Below are 6,693 nucleotides of genomic sequence, written 5' to 3'. Positions count from 1 at the left end.
AGGAAGGGCAAGGAGGGAAACCCATGGCGCAGTCCCGGGCCTTTCAGATGGCGCTCCGAGGAGAATGGAAACATTCATCACTCCCTGTTTTCTTCTGGGGATTATAGCCATTCCTGTTTTCTTCCATCCTTTCTTTTTCTGCTTTCTATCAATTTTCTCTACTTTGTCTTTGCCTCGTTCCCCTTTCACCCTCTACCGCCTGCACCGGCACCCCCCTACCCTGTGAATAATTCAGAGACCTCTGATGTATTATTCAGACTTTTCTCCCTCCCTCTCTCTCTCACACACACACACACACACACACACACACACACACACACACACACACACACACACACACACACACACACACACACACACACACACACACACACACACACACACACATACACAGCTTTTGTCTGCTTGGATTCTTAAAAGGTAAAATGTGAAAAATATCTTCTTTTTCTAGGCCCTTTGTCAAATTCCCCCTCAACCTGCCTCCTCCAAAACCAATCAGGTATGATATACGATGTAAGCATGTATTTCCAACGTGGAAATAAAAGATTCAAGGACACTAAACTATTAAAATGCTGCTCAGTTTAGGCCTGCTTTGGCTCATGCAGTACAGCAGGTGAGTTCAATCTCTTCAATCTTGCAGTCCAGTCACCAAATTGCCCCTGATGTGTGTGTATGAATTAGGTTGGTTTTGTCAAAAAGTTGAATGAGTTAGAAGTTTACTGCTGTAAAGTGTATAATAGACAACTGCTTTATGTTGGCTTGTGCTGGTTATATTTTATTGTTCTTCAACATTTGGAAAATAAAACATGTTGAATTAAATGATCATTTTCAACAGCTAAGTGAGCTCAACATATTGGCAGAGTTCTCTTAAATCATGATGTTTGTTTTTTTCTTTGTTAAAATAGTGTAGAATTCGAGCCTGGAAATCCAGACCTGGCACTGGCAAATTAAATTTGCTGCGCCTGTTGAAGCTCATTTAATATGTCAAGAAATCCTGAGCTACCAATCAAATGGTTCTTTCTGATATGGGCGGGCCAGAGCCCTATGCATGGTGCTGTGGGGCGGACGTAACCGGATGACAACAGTGCTGTGCATCATGTGCCACCGAAGCCGTGATAGTAAACAGGGATGGCTGTGGATATGTTGTTTGAGTTTGAGACGGCTTTCGCCTCGACACTTAGCGATTTGGAAGAAGGCACTCAAATCTTTCATTAGCAATTAAGAGCAGGGTTCGACATAACGTATAGCCCGATGGCCCGGGGCCAGTAAAATCATATGCAGGGCAAGTTGATTGGCCAGTCACTGTCCCGCCCGGGCCAGTGACTGGCCAATCACAGTTCAGTATCTTTTTGTAGACTACATCATGGTTCATTGAAATGCGCGTTCTGAGTCGTAATGAAAGCAGTGTTTATTTAAGACTCAATATAATAAACCTAATATAAAATATATTTTTTAATGAAAGGCCAGTGGACAACCGATGCGTGGGCGTTTTGACAGGCACCGTTGGCAGAGCTGCCTACCGTCCGCCTGCGAGTCGACAAATCAATCGACTTGCTTTGCCCCCTTTCTTTCTTCCCACAGCAGAGGTTGAGGCGCAGAAAATGATAACTGCGCTTTTCCTTTATCTGCCGCCGTAATGTTACAATATTTGCATCCAAGCCCCAATGGTAATACAAATGAGAGGCGTTATTTAAACGCTGTGAATGCGTCTCCGGTGATTGTGTCGGTTGTAGACAGAAACGAACGGAGGGACTGGGCTCACTGTACAGTTCCTATAGTCGCGCAGTTTGGCACTGTGTTTTCAGGCTCGAGACATTCAATCAGATCGCGGAAGTCTTTCCCATTGAAATCGCTAACGGGGAGAATATCCCCGGTTATTATTTTAGCCACAAACCACAGTTCATCTGCGCGGCGGCTCACTCGCTGGCGAGATCACACGGTGAAACGCTGCTGTGATCGGACGAAGGCATTGTGTGTTTCTAAGGTGATTTAACGTCATAGTCTTAGACAAGCGTTTAACTTATGCTGCATATTTTGCACTGCATTGTTTTTTATCAATAGTTTGAAAAAATGGTTCCACACCGGACTCTTATATGTGAAGCTGACACTTCATGGAGAAGTGACACTGCTGCAGCGCGCTCACGACCAGACGTGAACTCACATACACGGTGAAATCTCCCATTAAAAAAACGGCATAACCCACTGATTTTCGGATTTCTATTCTATTTTTAAAGTCAACTTGAGCGAAAGTGGAAAACCGGTCATTCGGTCGACACATTCACATCCCTAATGCATATAGAGAAAGTAATAAAAACAGCCTACCACACCACAAAGAATGATCAGACCTTCATCTCTTCTTTATTTTTTATGTTTGAACATGACTTCTGCAGGTGAACTATTCATTAAACTGCCCAAATTCAAGAATAAAAACAACCTTCAAACTACTGGACTTTAAAATACTGGCCGACTCTTTCAACATACTTTCAGTTGTAGGCTTCTAATTCAATATGTTTGCCTGGTTTTATATTATGTGTATGAGCAATATCAACATTTCATATAATTTACTAAAAGAAAAATAACCAAATCTAAAGGGAATATCTATACTGTTACAGTATAGATATTCCCTTTAGATCTGGTTATCTTTCTTTATTTTTCTAATACAGGTATTATAATTATTGACACTAAATTATGAAGAAAAAAAAAGTGTGTGCAGGGCCAGTGAAAATATACAAGGGGCCAGTAAAACTCGGATCCACTGGCCCGGCGGGCCAGTAGGGAAAAAAAGTTATGTTGAACCCTGAAGAGGAATGTTCTGTTTTGCCGACTGACCACGCCAAAAGATTAATGTAACAGTTAACCCGCTGTTCGCTAAATGAACAGGGCTTAATATGTCACCTTGTTCATTGCTCTGATTGGTCGTAGTGCTATCCAATTGCGTGCAGTGGCATTTGAAATACACGCCCCTTGAGTTGGAAAGGTCTATTGATCGTGGCCAGACCCTCTATCGTTCTAGATATGGGTCTGGATATCCAGGCTAGTAGAATTCCACAATCCATTAAATGTTTGAGAGGCATTCAACCAGAACTCACGGTCTTCATCAGTGAACGGCAATTGCTCAATGACACGCCGTTAGTTGGTATTTTTGATAGTGAACAACAACAACAACGGTGCACATTCATTTTGACAATTTTGTCCTAAGGATCTTGCATTTTTTCAAACTCCAACTGCCAATACAGACTGTGAAATGTGAATGAAATCTCTGGAAATAGCTATTGAAAAGATTTCAATTTAAGATTATGAATGTGAAAACAGAATAAAAAAACAACAAAAAACTTAAAGTCTTCATCTGTTGAATGATAGTCATGTTCCTTTACAACCTCTCCCCCCCTCTCTCTCTCTCTCTCTCTCTCTCTCTCTCTCTCTCTCTCTCTCTGAGGGCAGTGCAGGTGTGTGCAGCAGCTCTCCCTCGTGGATAATGCCGTAGCTCATTCTGGAAGGCGCAGGATATGTTTTGTGACACAGGGAGTTTAAAAAAAAAGAAGCTGCAGAGAGATCCCCACCTCCTCCTGTTATATTCCCGCATCTCTTTAACACAACTGTAAATCTTACTCTTCCTGTCTCCTCTGTTTACTTTTTTCCCCATCCCACTCTTTTTCCTACCGTATTCCACTTCCTCCATCCCTCTGCTCTTCCCTGTCCAGGCCTCACGTTGAGTTATGGGACAATCATCCCGAGTATAGCAGAGCAGAGCAGAGAGAGAGACTCGGGTTCTGATCTGTTTTTATCAGTATTTTCTTCTTCGCCGCCCCTTCTCTATTCTCTACTCTTTTAAAATCCCTCAAAAGTCACTCCTGATCATTAGCAGACCCCAACGGAACATCAATTCTCATCAGGGTATGTTTATTAGGGATATTAAGCAAATAACTCTTAATTATCATTTGCTTTCAAGTCTTTCCCTCTTTTTCTCTCCAGCACTAACTCACTCAGTGTTCCTGGCCAGAATCCCAGACTCGTCTCAGCTGATCGTGCCTAAATATGAGCCCTATAGCTGTCTCCTGTCTGATCCCGCCGCTGTCACCACTGCCATTAAGTCTGTCTAATGGGACAGCCCTCTGTCAGTGTGTGTGCAAGCCTATATGTCTGCATCCATGTTGTGGCTAGGCTCACTGGAGCCAGGTGGCCACGTGTTTTGGCTCACATGGAGGCCATTTTTCTTTGGATGTTAAAACCACAGGCAATAAACACAGGCCATGGGATTCGCACAGCGCAAGGTTTGATACGACGCCAAAGACTTGGCAACCGAATCACAAGGAAGACATTAGATATTAGCCGGAATGGGACACTTGGACAGTAGGTTTGACATTTGGCGAAGGCTCATATGCAGAGATGATAACCAACGTGGTTTGAGTTTGTCCCAAGACGTTAATGGGCCTGTGAAGAGGAGATAAATGCCCCTGGATCTGAGATATGTTGCCATAACAGCTCTAAACACAGATATGCTGTTGTGTTGAGAATTCGACTAGTCTCTGATGAGTGGGTTGGGTCTTGACGTTGACAAGGGAGAGGTTTGACTGGGGTCTGGGGTCATGGGAGCGCATTATGACAAACACAACTGAAAGAAAGACAACTGAAAACATTGAATCATCTAACCAAAAACGTCAGCAACATGTTTGTTAGGTGTGGTATAGTTGTGAGTATGTCGGCTTCAGGATAATGAAGGGGGGCTTAAGTTACTCAATCCGATTCACTAACAACTTGCAGAAGCTGCTCATTTGTTATGATGTCACTAAAAAGCTGCAACAGAGTCATTTTTTTTCTTCTACCAGTAACACTTTGGCAAACAGCTCCCTCTCTCTGCAGCAAAACCCAGAGCTAGTGCACTAGTCCTCACTCCGTTACTATGCCTGTCTCCCTCCCTTCTCCCCGTGTCACCCTCCTTCTGTTATGTAGCTTTGCCAGGAGCTGCTGATGATGTTTAGCCCCACGGTGTCTGGCCAGTAAACAGACAATGGCCCATGCATGTCCATGGTCCTGGACTGGCTCCATGCTTCTGCTCTCTCTGGGCCTTCTCCATATCCACAGACATTAGCGCTGAACCACAGCTGGCTAATGGAAGTCAGGCCCGGGACTGCCCACAGAATGCCTGCACACAAAACTATACTGGAGGGTCCTCCTGAAAGGATTTGGAGGAGGACTACTACATGTGGACGTTCCAGGGATTTTGGAGATTGCGGTATAAACAATTAAGGCTGGATGGAATGCAAAAAAACATCAGGACATGATTTTGCTCGTTTGCAAATATTTTCTGTACGGCGTGGTAGCCCAAACCATTGGCGAACAAGCTGTATTTATAGAGAGGAAAAAATATTAGTATTACATTAGTATTAAATGTTTTCTCACTTAATGTCTTCGGCCTCAGTTGTTCTGTCTTCAGCTGATGTAGAACTGCTGTTCATTTAAGCAGTGAAGCTCACAGTACATATTATGTTGCCTTTAAAACTGGAGCAAAATATCAATCAGGAAGACTGACTTTTCAAGGTCAAAAATTCTTCACTTTCACTCTCGAATGTATTCACATATCTCTCCCTCGTTTTAAGCTTTCAACTCAATCAGCTGACTATTGGTGTTTATCTCTTTCTGGCCTCAACCTATTATATTCACCATGACCTCAGTGAGCCAATCATGGGATTGCTGTGAAAATTATCATATCTGCGTGACAATTGTCATCTCAGTTTGATTGATGTGACCCTCCTCCACCCCAATCACCTCCAGTCCTAATCAGCTCAAGCACCCAAAGGTTTTTACCTGCCACCCGTCCAGATCTGCAGCTGAGTTCTTCTTTGTCAAATGTCTGAATCATTTCAATCTCTCTTGTTCTCTCCTGACTCTCGGACACTCTTCCACTTAAATCAGTGCTTTTTACATGTATCTACTGTATTTATAATTATTGCACATTGTTTTGCCCTGATATTGTACATTTCGATTTCCTTCGTTTCCTGCATATTGCACAGATTGTAAATAATGCTCTTTATATTGCACATTTTCCATTTTTTTTATTTATTTTTATTCAGTTACAGTTTGGTGTTGCCTTACTTTTTGCACTGTTTGGAATGTTTTTACTGTATATATTACTCATCTTTTTTTAAATCTTTTGTACAAATTGCAACGTGACTCAGAGGGAAACAGATTTTTGGATTAATCTGTATGTCTGGCAAATATTGCAGAAATTGACCATAAAGTTGACTTTACATGACTTGAAATGTGTGTTCTTCATGCATGATTTTTGTATGCATCTACATGTGCATATGTGTTCTCGGGACACACGCCAAAACCATTTCCTCTGTTTTGCCAGGTGGGGTGTCAGAACCTGACAGGGGCACCGTCCTCCCTGTCTCAGAATCGCAGTGCAGTTGTTCTCGTAGTTTCTTTAAGGGAAGACGTCCGGTCCAAAGTAAACACTTGTTCTGAGAGCTCGCTCAGTCACTAGCACACACACACACACACACACACACACACACACACACACACACACACACACACACACACACACACAGCTGGCTGTAATGTTGAGTTTCTATACAGAGTGAAGATCTGCCTTTATGGATAATGATATTCTACCCTCACAGCTTCTTAGTCTGCGGCCCTTCCTGTACCCCCCCCCCCCCCCCCCCCCGACACCAGAGCTGTCAGGAT

The sequence above is a fragment of the Ammodytes marinus genome (assembly GCF_949987685.1).
Source record: "Ammodytes marinus genome assembly, chromosome: 7".
Classification (NCBI taxonomy): Eukaryota; Metazoa; Chordata; class Actinopteri; order Uranoscopiformes; family Ammodytidae; genus Ammodytes; species Ammodytes marinus.
The sequence above is the reverse complement of the archived record's forward strand: the minus strand, read 5'-3'. Positions refer to the sequence as shown.